The 17,364-nt window shown below is 39.3% G+C and overlaps 1 long non-coding RNA gene across 1 annotated transcript; it reads left to right on the forward strand.

Annotated features, from left to right (window-relative positions):
- The first annotated feature begins 282 nt into the window (after positions 1-282).
- LOC120411995 lies at positions 283-1,709 on the forward strand. The gene is made up of 2 exons (XR_005604628.1): positions 283-371; positions 1,493-1,709. It is a non-coding gene; the product is annotated as an uncharacterized LOC120411995 (long non-coding RNA).
- The last annotated feature ends 15,655 nt before the right edge of the window (positions 1,710-17,364 follow it).

The raw sequence follows: 17,364 nt of genomic DNA on the forward strand, positions 1-17,364 counted from the left end.
AAAAGGGGACTGAGAGGCATTAAATAGACCAGAAGGCATCAGCAGCTTTCAAATGCATTTTGTCTTGCTAAGTATTTCCAGTAAAACAAACAAGAAAGAGTGCTCTCAGTAACAGAAGACCTTACTAGATGTTACCTTTTCCCACTCAGGACTTTTGACAGTCTCTCTCATCAGTTAAGAGCTGTGTCACTTTGTGATGCACATGCCTGACTTGCTCATTCCCACCAGCAGTGGAGTTTGCATGGGTGTTCCCTGCTCTGCTTCACTGAGCTTCAGCATTTCTAAAGGGTGCTTTGACTTGGACTGACAGACCTCTCCTGCAGCAAAGAAACAGATTAAGATGCACTAATAAGAACCGAACTCTTTAAAAGGTAGGGAACTGAACTCTTAAAGGTATGGTATTTTCTTAACAGCAAAGTGAAATTTCCTGGAACCCACCAATTACAATACTATTTGGAGATTATTTAAAATTTATTTTGATTTTATCACTTTGTTATTTATAGCTTAATGTGCAATGCTACGGCTATTCTCCCATGTCTGAAAAAATATGATCAATGGCCGTCAATGAGTTGGGTCTCAATCCTGAAGTAGTTACATATGAGTTTATAACTTTTATTCTTAAACTCATGTTAGATTTTAAGGGGTTTAATCTAAGGCATGATTAACTGCAGAGCGTGAGGTAAAGTACAATAAGTGTAAACACCCTATCTTTCCATATGTGTATGAGCATTTTTGTATTTCAGAGCCTTGGTGAACATAGGTAGTATACGCATTTTGAATAAAAAAATAAAAAAGGAAAAATACTTAAAACCAGAAAAGCATTAAGAAAGATAGTCTGGCTATGTCTGTAATGCACTTTTGTGGACCCAGTGTGACCCAGATGTGCTCTCTGCCTCGTCTCTGCCTGTAGTGGCAGGGGACATCCCTCAGAGCACTGCCCCTAGCAGAGAGCCACTAGCAAAATGCTGACCCTTCATCCTACCCTCTCTGCACACAGGGAGGATGGGGAGAGGTTTGGCCAGACGGACTTAGTGTACATTTTCCAGAGGGAGAAGTGGTGTGGACCACCCTAAATATCATTGTTATTTGCATCTCTTGTGACCTTTCAGAGTAAGACCCACTGCACACATGGCTGACCTTTCCATGGTCCAGCTGCTGCAGAGTTTGCAAAGAACGTGTTTAACTTTGCTATTTGCAACAGGAATTGTATATTTATTGTGCGGGGTAAGGTCTTGCAGAAAGACTAGAGGACCTAATCACCCAATATCCTCTAGACCCAGGATAGTCTTAATCTGTTTTTACTACTATGTCCCTTCAAGTAATGCAATGATGATATTTTAAAAATGATTGCTTTCATGTCCAGTTTGAGCCAAGACAGGTGTAAAGTTGTCCTGGACAGAACTATGGAGGAATCAAAAATTCCTGTTAAATGTACTGTGTCCACAGGTCATCTATGTGTTTGCTTGACTTGCTGTTGATCTTCTCCCCTTAGTTGCCTGGAGTGAAGACTGGGGCTGGACTGGTTTGAGGTGCTCTTCATCCCTTTTATGTTGATGGGTTAATACAAGATGGATCTAGCAGGGATCCTTGCTACCTGCATAGCTACAAATACTCTGTGTTCTATTCAGTGATGAAACTGGAAGCACTAGACAAGAGAAAACAAATCCTTGTAATAAAGGGACTCTGGAAATAAATATACTGTGAAAACATTTCTTACATAATTGTATTCTGAAGTCATGTGATTGGTGAGAGGAGCTGAATGAGGGAGAAGGGGAGTTTGGCTGATGGTGGTCACCTTTGGAATAATTTTTCTGAACAGGTGTTTACCCTATATTTTCACTTGGCCTTCCTGTGCAAAGTTGGTTAATGCACAATTTTGCTCTGTCTTAAAATCACATTGTTCTTTATTTCCATTGTTTCACTAAAGTGGCACAGCTCTGAAAGACCAAGTCTGATGTATGAATTAACCAAGCAACCCATGGCTTAAAATAAATAGTTTTAGAAGGAAATCAGGAAGAACTTACATTACATATGCTAATTATAATAGGTCACGGAATGTAAGACTAAAAGGCAATTTAGTACGGAATCTGTCTTGCCTAACTCTAGCTGTCAAAGCTAAATTAGGAACACACAGGGGAACTAGACTATCAAAGACAGTCATTTAGCGTCTTTCATATAAGGCGAGAGAAACAGACACCATCACAGAGCAAGCTTTTCAAAGATACTAAGATATGTATTTTAGATATATTTCACTGGTTATGGAAAATCTAGCTGATTAGCTTAGACTGCGTGATGAACATGTAAATTAGATGAGGCAAATCTTTGTCTTGGTACTGTAGCAAAGAAGATCATGAGATAAGGCAACAGCAAGTTATTAACAGCCATGGCTAACAGTAATGACATTCAAATAATTGAGATAACAATATTAAATAATGAAGAAATCACTCCTGAAGAATCACAGAAGTGTGTCATTAACTTACCTGCTTACAGTGTCCCACATTCACAAAGTCTATGCTGTCCCTCTGCACAGAGATTGCCCTTCTTGTCTGGTCAATAGGATACAGGGACACTGGGTTGAGATGTGTGGAGATTAGGTTTTATAGACCTGTTTGTGGTGTCTAAATCAACACAGTTGTAGCTGAAACACATTTAATGTGAAAGAAGCAATCAGCATCAATAAAAAGATATGAGCTTTCCTTTGGAACTGAGGAACAGTCATTTAGCAGTGACTGGAGGAAACATGAAAATGCTGTTGTAGAACCCAGGAAGTCATTCAAATATTTGCTGTTTTCCTGCTTTGTATTTCAGTTCTGAACTTAAGGTTGCTGCAAATGAGGCATGGTAGTCAAAACATATCACTGGCCATAACAGTAATTACTAGCTGCAGTGAAATTAGAAATGCTTGTTTAAAAACCTCTTCTCAACATTAACTCTAGTATTACATAGGCAAAATACTAATATTCTTGTTTCAGAATCTAATAGCTTGATTGAGTGAATATTTGTGATAGGAGTTATTTAAGAGCTACTAAAAAATGACACTTTGAAAATTCTGGTGTACCAGCAGGGTTGCCCAGCTCCTAGGAAACAACATCTCACTAGCACTAGTTCAGCAACAGGCTCTGTGCATCAAGAGGGAATGTTGCTGGTTACTTCTGCTTAGCGACTGGTCTTTCGGCTGAGAGTTGGAAAGAGAATTAATGAGCTCATGGTGTTCCTTGCTGTCTTTGTACCTGAACAAACAGGATGTGCTTAGAGTATGAGAAAGTTGGTAGTTCAATTACTTTAGTTTACGGCATGGGAAGGCTGAAAATCTTTGCTTTGAGAATCGGGAGGCTATTTAAAGCTATTTAAATGCTGTGCAGCTGGAGTATTAAACAGATATTGGAGAGTATTGAGGGGAAAAGACAGAAATGGCAGGAAATTCTTGTGGTGTGATTGTAACTTGCCTGTGGGTAAGAGGTATCATTGAATTAGCTGTGAACCATATGAACTTGGCACCGCACTGTGAATTTTGGCCTCTATCAAATTGCAGTGAGCGCCTGTGCATTTGGTGGCTATATTTTCATGTTCCCTCTAACCAGTTCTTGTATGTCAGTCATTTTGTAATCCTGTTAAAGGCTAAGCTTGAAGTGCAAGCTGTATGCAAATCCTGTGACATCGCTGACTTTCTATCTGTGCTAGAAAAAAATGACAAGTTCAACAAACGGGGTGACCCGAATACAACATTTCCAGTCACTGGAAAATGTGGTGGATGTCGGGCCCTTCTACCATTGTTCATGGTCTCAGCTTGGTGAGCATTCTGCTTGTAAATTGCCCTCTCTTTGTACACTGCTGCTATTAGTATTGTTGCTGTTACTGTTCATTTTCTTATCTCATTGCTGTTTCCAGTAAATTGTTCTTAGCCCATAATCTCGGCCTTTTGTGTCTCCCACTGGAGGGGGACGGAAGGAATCAATCGACATCTGATTTGGGAGAGTCTCCTTGTAGGGGGGCACTGAACTAGGGAGTGCTGTTCCTAAACAACAACACAGCCCAAGATCACCCCTGCAAGTGGATGGGACTTGTGACTACTCAGTGGCAGACTTCCAGTACCTGCTCACTTCATCCCTTGCCTACTCTAATTCCCTGACAAATTCAGTGCTGGTAGGGAGTGCATATATGACGAGTTACCCAAAGGCGAGCCAGAGGTATAGTACATGTCATAGTAATGTAGCCAATATCAATACTTTACAGCGCAGTGAGTCTTCTATTATTTGAAGCTAGGATAAAGAAGTCAAATTAAAATCAAGATTAGTGGTCCACTAATCTGAAAATAATTTGCCTAATGTGTGAATTTCACTTAAAAACATGAAATTGTTTTCTGTTACTTTCCTTGAAAGAAAGTCATAATGAATTTTATAGTACTAGTTTAAAAGCAAGTTTCATATTACTCATGGATAAGACTTCTTGAGCCAATAACACTTTATTCCTCCTCATTTGATTCTGTTCTTCTGGAGAATTGTTTCAGATATACTTGGCTTTGAGATAACCCAAATGTGGGATTTTGTGCATCCAAGAAGTTTGCTCCCTTCTGGTCTCGCTCTTGATAGATTAATTCTTTTTCACACACACAAAATAATATAATGTTATTGTTGTAATTTAGAGAACAGTAAACCAGTTCCACGTGCATGTATTTCCCCAGACTCTCACAGCAACTGAAAGGAGGTGACATTTTTGTCAGCTGCCTGCTTTGTGCAAAAAGAACACAAAGAAAAGAAGCAGAAATGTCAAGTTTAGGTAAATGTGGAGGCTTCACAGGTTATATAGTTTGGAATATTCTCTACCAAGAGAACTTTCCTTCAGTGGCTCAGAGATACCTAAGCTTTTCTGCAATTTAAAGACCTTGTATATTTTTGTAGTATGTTGTGGTTGATGAAGCCATATTTTGTGATGAACATCTGTGGTTTTTATTGTAAGCATTTCCCTCTAGCACTGTATGATTATGACTGACTGTACCCCCATAAGAGTTCACTGCGAAGTCTGATCCTGTGGAGAAGCCTCAAATCAGGGAGGAACATCTGTTGAGCAGGATTAAACCTTCTCTTCCATGTGAAGAGGCCACACAGCATGCTTCAGCCACAATCGTGCACACAGAACAGAAGATGGGGCTGATGCTTCTATCACAGGTAATTTTGTGCCCCAGTGGCTTTGCACTGTCAGACAATTTTTCTGGGATAGGTTTCACAGGAGTCCATACCTGAGCTAGTCGTAGGGACGTGCTTCACAGTCAGCAGAACCACGAAGGGCATGTAACTCGTCTCGGACAAATGCTTCTGTTCACCAGCTATCACAGAAATCTAGATGACCAGTTCAGATGTAGACACCAGCTAATGACATGGCTGGGGTTTTCTGCTGAATTTCACTGTAGGTATGCTTCTCTTCTCCTCTATTGCTCAGCTTCTGCATTTTGGAACCTGCAAGTGTCCCCATCAGGAAACAGGGCCAGCAGAGTCAATTTACATGGCCTTGTTGCTGCAAGTTGTTCCACAGAGCACAAGCATCCTATGGCCCCAAAAACATGGTGCCCTCAACTCGTGTGTTGATCTGCTCACAAATTTGTGATGCTTATCACTAATTTTCTCAAGGTACATTTAACCATGTTCTTCCCATATTTAGGGTTTCTTGTCTCAATGGTGAATAGATGTTATAATTTGTCACAGAAATTTTTGTGAAGGAGGATTTTTTTAAGGTTTATGTCCAGGCTCAGTACAGATGGAAGCGTATCTGATCTGCTTGTCTGGCTGATTTGCTGAAACATATTTCACCACTAATCTGGAAAAGGCAAGGCTTTTCTTTTGAAAAATTGGCATGCAGAGGCAAATCTGGTCCCAGCACTGCAGATGCATAAAGCACTTCAGCAGAGGGATAAATGTGGTTCTTCTGCACAGACTGTGCTGCCTCTCTCTGCAAAACACAATCGTTCTCTCAGAGGATCTCTGCAGGAAAGACAGAGTGGTGCTGATCCTGGGGGATAGTTTGCAGCTTTTCACTGTCACCTTTGCAACTGATCCAATGCATGAACTCAAAGCCTGCAAGAAGGAGAACTCTGAAACCACTTTTTGCATTTAATGAAGGGCAATTTGGAGACTTCAGAAAGTCATATTCTTATCAGTCAAGAGTCAGAAGAAACATCTGCTATCAGTGCCTTTCTTTTGTACAAGATGGCGTTTTGAGGTTGTTTTGTGCCTCTAAAAATGTCTGTGAAATGTCTCCATTTACATGGAGAGTGGAGAGAGAAATTTTGTCTGCATGCATTAAGGTGAGATATAACCACGCAGTGGTATTTTAGATTCCCTCTAAACAAAGGGCTGAACAGTAGAGGACAAGGCCTAGGATAGGAAGAGCATTGTTTTCACATGTCCTTCTTTTAAAGTTATTCAGGATAGTGGAACAAATACTTTTCTAACGCTGGGCTGGGAATAAATGACCATTATTTTGTCCTTATGCTATTATGACAGAGGCCTGATGATTCTTCAAATGAACTCTTGCAGCTGAGGATGCACTAATAAAAATGTCCTGATTATCCTGCTTTACTGGACTTTCTAGAGTAGAAAACTGGGAATAGCTTAGTTTTTTCTGTTTTCCATAAAAAAACCTGGAAATAAATTAATCTCGCTTAGAATGAGCATTGGAATCAAATCAATGAATAAAATATTGCTGTTCCCACATGGTCATGTAACTCAACATAATTGTATTTCAATAGTCAACACATAAATATAATAGCATTGAAAGAAAATTATATGCATAAGGGAAATTGAGGGAATTCTGTTTTATGACAAGATCTGCATGAGTGAGAAGGAATATGTACAAACTATGACTGGATGTGACAGCACTGCCTATCACTTTGGTCAGAGTTTCATGAGCTGTCAGACCAGGAGAAACCATCCAGTATGAAAATCATCTCACTTAGATAGAAGTTCGATGTCCCATATCAATGTGAATTGCCCAGCTCACACTTTAGAAACAGTGGAAGGAAACAGGTGTTGCTGGTAAACAATTTCTCTGCCCTGTTTTTAGGATTGAACACAGTACCCTCTGAAGGTGCTTATTTTTTTTAAGGAAAGCACCTCAGCCTGAGGTGCTGATTTGAGCTGTAAATGAATTACATTTAGATCCCTACCTCAGGGCAGTTGAATCTCACTACTAAACTAATGGGAGACTCATATGAAATTACATTTTTGAGCTAAAGCATTTTATGGAAAAAAACAACAAAACTTGTGTTTAAAATGAACAGTCATGAAGGATCTGCTGCATTTTCTAGTAAATCAATACAGCTGATATTTGTGTTTAGACTGTTTTTAAAGCCCTTTGCTTTATTTATAGCTTGAATTAGTCTATCTTTAACTTTTAGCTGATAGATCTCATTAAACCCTGGCCTGCTCCAGTAAGCTACTGCATAGCTTTGTTCCCATGCAGTGTATGTGGAGATTTATCTCTTTTTAATTCACTTGTCTCAGTATCAGGTGTCTAGTCTGAATAAATCATTTACTTTCCCCTCGTGGCCCATGGAGACAGATAATGATTTATCCAGGTTGTTTGGGACATTTGTTTTCTGCTGGAGGAAAAGCATCCTGGGGTGATGACACTTTCCTTCAGTTACACAAGAGGCCTGGAAGAGGTGACTTACACTAGGTGACACTAGATCAGCTAAGATCAGGTGGAATAAATTCTTCTCTGAGATGTGCTCATGACATTCCTAACCTTGGTTTCAACAAATTAAGCACACTAAGCTGCTGGGAACAGACTTTAAATATTTTCCTAAATGATTTTTCCCTTTCCTTCCCTCTCTTCTATAATCTGTTATTCTCAATTGAATTCTTCAGAGTTTCTCAACGCTCCTCTCAATGAGTGGACAGATGTGGATGAGTGACCAGAAAGTGGACACTCTTGGCTCAAAGGAACCTACTGTCCTGCTCCTACTTGGGTTTCCCATTTGAATTTGTAAGGATTATGACAGCACAGTGCTTTGGACAATGCCCAGTCACTCATGCCTCAGTATGATTGATTTTCTCCCATGAACCTCGAAACCTTTCTAAATAACCACATCCCAAAACATGGTTCTCCATCCTGTGCACATGGCTTACATTCTTTGAAATATGTTTTTAGGGGCTAAGATAAGCTGATTTATTTTTAAATTCCAGATCTCAAGACACATAAGGCAGACTCTAGAAGGGTTATACCTAATCTGTAAAATTTGACCTTAGCTGAAATTACAGTGATGTGGCTCAGAGGAGACAGTATTTTGTAAACCATATGTTCTCCACTCATGGAATCACAGTGTAGCCACAGAAATTAGTCATAAATTAACTGTTTGAATACCTGACAATCTGTGATGTAGAGGAATCCTGCAGGAATTCTGCCTCATGCTCACACATCCCTCATACATGCAGTGGCAGGTCTTTGGAAGGAGACCTAAATTTTCTGTGCACATAAATGTCAGTTTGGCTGGAATCTGTTCTCAGCTGAACCAGCCTGAAACTAAAGGAACATCACTGACTGTGCAGCTGTCACTCTAGGTTTACACACTTGTAACTCAGCCTGTTCTGAAATCTCAGTCAGTCTGTATCTTCATGGACTGAGTATATAACTTACTAAAAGTTTGTCTGCAAGAGAGAAAATAAGACAAAGGACACACAGAAAAATTTCTCCATTTCACAGATATCCTCAGAATCTTAGGAAAATGTGAGGTGCTTTTAAAGAAAGGATACAGAGACTAATTTGGTGTACTTTATCCCAGATTGTCATACTGAAGATGCATGGATAATATTGGGGAATGCCTATGTACAGACAGATGTAACCTTGTGGCTCTTCAACTCCAGGCCAGAAGTTACTTGCTCACTGCTGTTGCTTGTGCTCAAAACACCAGGTCTTCCCAGGTATTTTTATTTTCTGGAATGGAGTATAAAATTAGCCCATGGTGAGAGGAAAAGATTGGAATATTTTAACCCCATAAATTTTTAAGGAGGTCTCAAGTACTCCAGTGTCACAGGTACAAGCATTCCCATGGAAATATATAGCCAACATCAGTCCTTAAAACTAAACTGGGTTATGCTTGAAGTATATAAATACTGTGGGCACCTGCTCCCATTTCTATTCCATACTATACAAGTGCTCCCAGAAATGTTTTCTCTTTATGTCCTGTTTTTATTTTATTTACTAAAGTCTTCTGATTATAATAAAGAAATATCTTAACATAATTCAACATGGTAATTAAAAGACTTGCTTTATACAAAATAATTGCCCTACATTTTTTCTTCTGGTTTATTTATTCACCTTCCCTCCACTTCTTCCCACACATGGGTCTTTTACTCAGCTTTTTTTCTCCCTGAGGAGTTAGAGATGAAATCATCATCATTAAACATTTAATTTTATTCCATATCCCTCACAGCTTCAGATTTACTCCTCTGAGAATGTGTTTTATTTTAGCTATAATGGTTTGATGGTGGTTACCAGAGGCTACCTTTAATAAAGGTGACTGAAGGATTTTCTAGAGAATAATTTTCTTTTGGAAATATGCCAAAGAACAGATCTTTACCAAGAATGTATCAAAAGCTGAATAAATTGCAACAGGAAAAAACTGCAACAATAAAACGGCCATGGTAGTACCAAAAATGTTTTATGCTGGCTACGCAGAAATACAGATTTTTGGTTTTATTTATTTTCATTTCAGTTTGCTGTATGCTTAAATGTAGCATGAAATACATATTTCCTTCTATGCAATGTTATATATTTTCAAATTATCACAGTAAAATGATCTTAAATCAAAATAGCTTATAACAACTGTATAAATTCTTGCACAGTGCATCCAAACAACATGAGATTGGCTCCTTTTGGAGCTGGTGCAGCAAAACACCACCCAAGCTCCAGCATGCTTTCAGGCACCTCAACCAGCTTCCCGGAGCTTCCTGTGCCATGGGGATGGCTTAGCTCACACCTGAGCAATGGCCTCTCTGATTACCTTTTTTGCTCTCATTCCTTTTCACATTCCTACCTCTTGCCCCCAGCCTTTCTCTTTCCCTTCTCCCGGCTCCTCCTCTGTGTCCACTTGATGGCTGGTGGGAGAGTGATGTGCCCCATCTCTTTCTGGGCACTCAAGAGCTGTGGGCTGCCCTGTTTCTTGCACAAGAAGCCAGCATTCACATCCTTCCAGCTCACAGCAAAAGCTCTGACAGCCACTGAACAGAGCAGAGCATTGGGACTGCCTCTGAAATACATTTATTATTATATAAGGATTTGGGCTTGAGGAAATATAATGATAGCAGGTGGCTTTAATGAAAATTGTTTTGGCATGATATGGCTCAAAAGCCCTAGCTCTACCCACCATTTGCCCCTTAATATGCTAGTACACACACCAGGAAGATTAGAGTCAGTTAGCAAGGCTCGGACACAACTGACTTGGGGAGGAACAGCCAATCCACTTGAGACTCTTCAGACATGTAACTAATAACAAGTTGTCAGCTTACATTAATTTTTACACATCTTGGCTACATCAGAGATATACAGGCAAAATCTAGTGCTCAGAGGAATGACACGGAGTTGAGGACTCCACAGGGAACTTAATCAGTGCACACATATTGATCACAAGTAGTTTTTTCATTGTGATGAGATTTCTTTCCTTGTGTAACTCTTTCAGAATAATGTGTAGGAGAAAAGATAATCGAATGGAAATTGCATCTGGAAAATATGAGAGGCAGTTGGAATATTTTGTGAAATGCTGCTCAGTGAAGCAAAACATCTCTCACAGTACGAGTTCTCTGTCTGAAAGATGCATCCAATATGCATAAATGTAGGTGACTTTCAGCCTCAGGAACATGGGCTGTCATATAATCATAAAATCATTGAATGGCCTGAGTTAGAAGGGACCTTAAAGATCATCTAGTTCCAACCTCCCTACCACGGGCAGTAACACCTTTTACAAGACCAGGTAGTGCAGAGGCCCACCCAGCCTGGCCTTGAACACTTCCAGGGAGGGGGCATCCACAGCTTCTCTGGGCAACTTGTTCCAGTGTCTAGCTGCCCTCACAGTGAAGAATTTCTCCCTAATATCTAATCCAAATCTACTCTGAGTTTGAAGCCACTCCCCCTTGTCCTGTCACTCCATGCTCTTGGGAAAGGTCTCTCTCCATCCTTCTCACAGGCTCCCTCTGGGTACTGGAAGGTCACAATTAGGATTCCTTATGAAGGGCTGAGTCTGATCTCAGTTAAACCTGTTTGACCTGAAATGAATTGATTTGACTTTACTGATGCAAATGGGATCCACAACTGGCATCATGTTTAACCTGAGCAAACTGTTGCCCTTTTCTGCAATAGCATCATATTCTCAAAAGAAACTGCTGAACCTGATTATTAAAAAAAAAATTCTTTACAAAATGTACAGAAAATTGAAAGTTTATCTAGAGCCGAACCTCCCAGACATCTACCTGACACCAGGAAGCAGCTATTCCAGATCTCTGTTTCTACACCTGGGGTAAGAAGATATGCAGCAAGGGCCACACACAGAAAACACTGAGGCAGAGTCCCATTTTATCTGTGGAACATCAAGACATAGGTGAACTCAGTAACTTTGCTTGAAGACACACAGATAATCTCAAGATATAGGATACTCTCAGTATAAAGGCTCATTCCTTGCTTAAAATACAGTTAGTTCCAGTGTGAGTCAAAAGAGAAGCCTAGACGCCTAGACCAAAGTACTGTCCACTTAGCTGGCACTATTTTGTGCTCTCCAGAGCTGACTTTATCATCTACAGTTCTCCCACACAGCTCCCTGCAAAGGTATCTGAGAGTCTCACAAGTGCCAAGTGTCCATAACCTAAAGGATGGGAAACATCCTGTTACATAAAAAGAAATTGTTCAGCTAAACACTGTTAAGACTTATCTATTTATTTTTATTCCATCAAGTACATGAAATAAATTATTTAGGAGCCCAGTCTCATGCTTCTGATGGCTGAATGTGTCCAGAATACTGAAGTTTAATAGGAAAAAAATAATGTGGGAAATCCAAAATTTCTCAGTCAGATTTCATACTTGGGCTAAAAATTAAGGATATTACTAGTTGTGCAAAGTTCCATCTTGTTGTTGCTTTGCTGTTGGGATCTCAAGAGGTTACTGACTATATTAAAGGCCCTAGTTCTGCTCTCAATTTAGTTTATTGTAATTTTATTAATAGTTTATTCTGATGCTCTGATGCAACCATCTGAAAGAGCACAATCAAGCCTAAATCTGTGTGACGCTAACATATACCTTGTATTAAGAGCTCCCACTTTAAAAAGAAATTTGCCAATTAGTTTTTAGTAAAATCTCATTTTTTTTAATAAAACAACAGTTTTTAAAGATGTGTTTAATATCACAAGCTTGTTCAGACTCTAATTCTGGTTTTATTAATATATGATCAGCAAAATATACTTTCACTGGGTCTGAACACTTATATATTCCACTTATTAATGATATTTTAGTATCTTCCCTTTTTTCCTAAAGAAGCTGTATCATAAAAAAACCAGGCAGAAAATGTAGTAAGGAGATGCTGTAGTGGAGTGACTCTACCTTGCTCATTCAGTAGACTAATGTTTCCTTTTAGAGGATGTGCTACTGGAAATGCATGAAGATTGCCTACCATTTGGGGATGAAGTATTTTACTACCTGAAATATTGCATACCTGTAACACCATTAAATAATAAGACAGTCAAATGAGATGTGTAAGACACAGTGAAAGATGACATTGTCTTTCAAAACTTGTTACACTCTCACAAATTCAGGGGAGTGGGGAGGAGTAATTTAGTTCCATTTTGGGGCACTCTGCAGTGACAGGCCCACATTTGGAGAGGGGAAACAGACCTCTCTCATTTTCAGAAGTCCAACCCAGATTGTACAGTTTCCTCCTGCTGAGTCATAGTAAATCCTGGCAGCAATCCCACTGACCACATCTCTCTTTCATGCTGGACTGTTTACTGCAAAGCAAACTTTAGCCTACAAGCTCCCAGGAATGTATCTCTGTACTCCAAGGCCAAGTTAAACCTGCCTGCACTGGTAGAAACCGTGAAACAGAAAGACTCATCTTGAATGATCAGCATTTACAGCTAAGGCAATATTGTGGTTCAGTGACCTGGAAATATTTGAAAAGTGAGTCCAAATGACACTCTGGAGCTGCTTCAAAAGCAATAGCATGGCCCAGGATTTTCCCAACATGCTCATGCTTAGTGCGAGGCAGTTTCAGGAAAAAATTACATTCAGTTCTGCAATGGAGTGACCACAGTTTGTCCCCCACCAAATTAATCAGTCATCCTGTTTATGACATTTATTTCAGAGGCACTATTGAGAAAGAGCAGATTTCAGAATACTATTTGTATAAACTTAAGGAGCAAAGTCAAGACAAACCTCTGGGGAAAATGAGTGCTTGTTTTCTGCTAAAGTTTCCCAAGGAAAATGAAGCACGCATGAACAATTTCAATTTCAGATCACTTTGGATGAAAGAGTTTGTATGTAATCCCAGAGAATCTTCAGTAACCTGCATTCAGAGCAGAAAACACATCATGCAAGTCATGGGGCAAAGGGGACCTAAACAAACACTGATGTAACACTACAGGCCTGGAAAGGATCTTGCAGCTCTCCTAGTGCAATACCCTACACTGAAGACAGATCAAAGATGCCTATAACCTTCACAGAAGTTGTGTGCCTAACTTGTTTTTGAAAGTCCTCTAGCACAAGAAGGAAAGAAAAAGCTGCAATAGTGTTAGTCAATAGTCTCCCCCATTGTTTCACTGTCCTTGTGGCCAAAAGGCTGTCCTTATTATTCAGCCAAGGCCAGTTAACTTGTCAGCAGTGAACAGGGTCAATATGATTCGTTCTTGTCAAATCTGTCAGCTGTTTTTACCATTTTAATACGCTCCAGGCACTTATGAATTGATTACCTAACCACCTCTTCCAAAATAATTCCAGGAACTGCTGTTGCACTGCATAATCTATAATTCTCTGTTTGCAGTTGGTTTGGTTCTTTTTTAAATGTAGGTACTGAATTTGGTTGTCTTGCATGGGATCTGCCCATCTTTTGCGAGTTTTCAAAGATAACAGCAAATTTCAGAGATTTTTTCGTATTTCTTTAAAGAAGTGAAGTTGAATGTAATCAGGACCTGATGGCTTCAATTACACTTAACTTATCCATACATTTTTTAACTTAATTTATCACTATTCTGGTCATGCTCCTATTTTCACATTTAATTTAATGTAGTTAAGTATCTGATCGGAAATTAATCTTTTTATGTGAAGACAGTGAACACTTCAGTACTCTGTGAATTGCCTTCATAACCTAAAGGTTATGAACCTTTACTTTGCCCTTCTTTTGCTTCTCTTACTTTACCTTGCATAATTTTGCTACCTTTATGTTCCAAAATAATGTTAACATCTTACCCTCTGAACTTTCTCCATTCCTATTAAATGCGTATCTAATTATGTTCCTTATTTCTACTTTTTGTATGACTCCCTTTGATTTTAGGTTCTTAGGAAGGTCTTGATGCAATTGCAATGCACTTTGTTCCTAATATTTTAAGTTATCTCCAGTAAGTTTGTCACTGTACATTTGACGTAGCTCCTTCCACAATTCCTGATGTGCTTTATTTTGTAGATTAAGTATTTCAGAAACTCAAGTCACACTTCTTTTTACTGATCACTAGGCTTCTCTCATTGTGCTTTCTTCTAAAATTTAGCTCACTTCTAGCTTTAACAACCTCACTGAAGTGGTGATTGCTGGTTTGTGGGTGACTAAATTAGAGGGTTTTGTTACTGAGAGTCTTAAATTGGAAACAATGATAGAACACTGAAGTGCCTTTATGCTTCAGCTGCAAAACTTAAAAATACAGACACAGTATATTTATATATATTGTTCATGTAAAGATTACTGACAGTCTCAGAGGATTTTTGAAACATTCAAGAAACCCTGCTTTGAATATCAAAAGTCAGTTTTAAATTCTGTCATAAATTGACGTGTCTTACGTTGTCATATCATACCTGGATATTATTCACCTTTGCAGGGACTCCTCAGGGGCAAAAGGCCTCCTTAGACCTCTTGACATGTGCACATCACAGCCTCATTGTGGTTATGAGTAATGCCCACGAGGCAGAGAGAGAAGGAAATAAAGGAAAAAGAGGTTGCATAGGGACAGTGTAGTTAAGTCTGGCTTAAACTCACGAATTTGTGTAGAAACTAAATAAAATCAAAATGTAAAGAAACCTCCAGAAAAACTTCCAGATGCTGCTATTATTCAAATAAGGGAGTACAGTTGACGGAAAGCAAAGCCTACACTCTAGTTGTGTCAGTGGATTAATGTCAGGAATATGCCAGTGCTACTCCATGGAGCAGTCAGTGATGACAACTTTTCTCAGCAATAAGAGGCTTCAACTCCATACAGCCAAAATCAGCATTTCTCTGGCAGCTGGAAAGGTCAGCTGGCATCCAATCTTCACTGATCAGTAAAGCTCCTTTCTGGCTACTACAGCACACAGCTCAACTTCAAGGACTGGCTTCATATGTCATTCACACTGAATGACTCTCCAAAAACTATCACAGAAAAAGCACTTGTCACAACTAAGAGCATGGCTTTTTGAAACAATTCAGAGAGCTAGACCTAAATGGTCCATTATGGCAACATTCCTGCATGCTAATGTATACTCAAGGATATTAGTCTTCCATTTTCCTGTGTGGTCAGTGCAGAGAGAAAGGCTTTCTGAAGCTCTAAGCCTCCTTTTCTGGAGGAAAAGATCTCTCTTCAACCTAAGTAGATGGCAGCAGGCTACAGTATGGGAGTTCTTGTGTTAAAATGCAATAGTCATAACAAGAATGTAATGATCTCCTTGAAAACACAGACACTGTACATTAATAAATACCCACCTGTGAACGTATTTGCTCCCTGAAGTGCAATGCATGCTTACTGCCCTTCACAGAAACATTCAAAAAGCATCCAAGGCATGGAAAGACCCCAACATACTATACTGTAAGGCTACTGTAATGCTTCCTGTCCCCAGAAATCAAAATGTTTTGCAGCTACTAATGAACTAAGCTCCACAAGATGCTCAGAGTCTGATTTTAAAGCAGATATTACCAAAAGACCATTAACACAGTATTCCACAGTGGTTATCAGTAATCATGAATAGTACCTTACAGCTTCCTAGACATACTTTAAGCTCCTTTTTTAAGGCCTATAAGCCTGGTCAAACTCCTCTCATATGCTCTGGGAAAGAGAAGCATTCCTTATCAGAAAGATAAGGCTAATCCTACTTTGCTCTATATGAGTGTATTGGAATACCTGAAATGCGGCATCTGTACATTCTGTTGACAGCATGCAGTTGGTCTAAAAGAGCTGTGTTTCTTCTGCCCTCCATGACAACACAGTTTCCCATAGTGGCTGTTTAGGAAACCATATAGAGCAACTGTCATCTTTTATATTTAGTCTCCAGAGATACACATGCATTTTCCCCTCTTATTGTGTCAGTTCTTCTCCTCCCACTACAAGGGTGAAATATTAATTGGCAAAGCTGACAGCAGTACACATACCCTATTGCAAATACATCTCTAAAGAAGAAAATGTTACCTTCTGTCTTTAGGGCACAATTAAGTTAGTTACTTCATTTTCTGCAGAGGAAAAATAAAAATCCTAAATGCTCCTACTTCAGTGACAACATTTCAGCATCTTACAAGTGATGGCTTGGAGACAGTAAGAGAATCTATTCAAAACCACAAAAATTTATAGAAATTTCCAGGTCACTAGTCCTCTGCCACTCTTAGAAATCAGTCCAGTTATCCACTGCCTCTTAGGGAAACCATGGATAAATATTAACATGGTCTAGCTACTGTGAGCAATGTGGCTTGAACTCATGATGTGGTGACTATTAAAGATAACCAGAAAGTACTTTTCTGTCCACGTGTAAGGTCTTATTTGTGGGATGAATGATCTGCACCTGCCTTATTAAGACAACAGTTCTCTATGCAGGAGAAAATTACTAAGACAGTATAAAATTTTAATATATTTTCAAAAGCCTGAGCCCCTAGAGAGGTTCAGGTACTGCTTTTGTTTTTCACTTTTGACTTCTGAACATTATTTTACCACCTTTAATTCAAAGGGTAGTATTCTTCTTCTGGCAAAATTTTCCCACTGCAATGTTTCTATCTTTAAAAAATTTCAGCCTGCGCTCTCCACAAAAGAAGCTCATTGCTTCTGGGCAGTAAGAAAACAGCACTCCTCTGAAGCCTAGTCTTCACTCTGCTTTTGAACAGTTTTGATAAGAAAGAGGGGCCCTCTCACACACGTCATCACTGTGAAATGCACCCTGCATAATACA

This window comes from Corvus cornix, chromosome 1A, assembly GCF_000738735.6.
Source record: "Corvus cornix cornix isolate S_Up_H32 chromosome 1A, ASM73873v5, whole genome shotgun sequence".
In the NCBI taxonomy this organism is placed as follows: domain Eukaryota; kingdom Metazoa; phylum Chordata; class Aves; order Passeriformes; family Corvidae; genus Corvus; species Corvus cornix.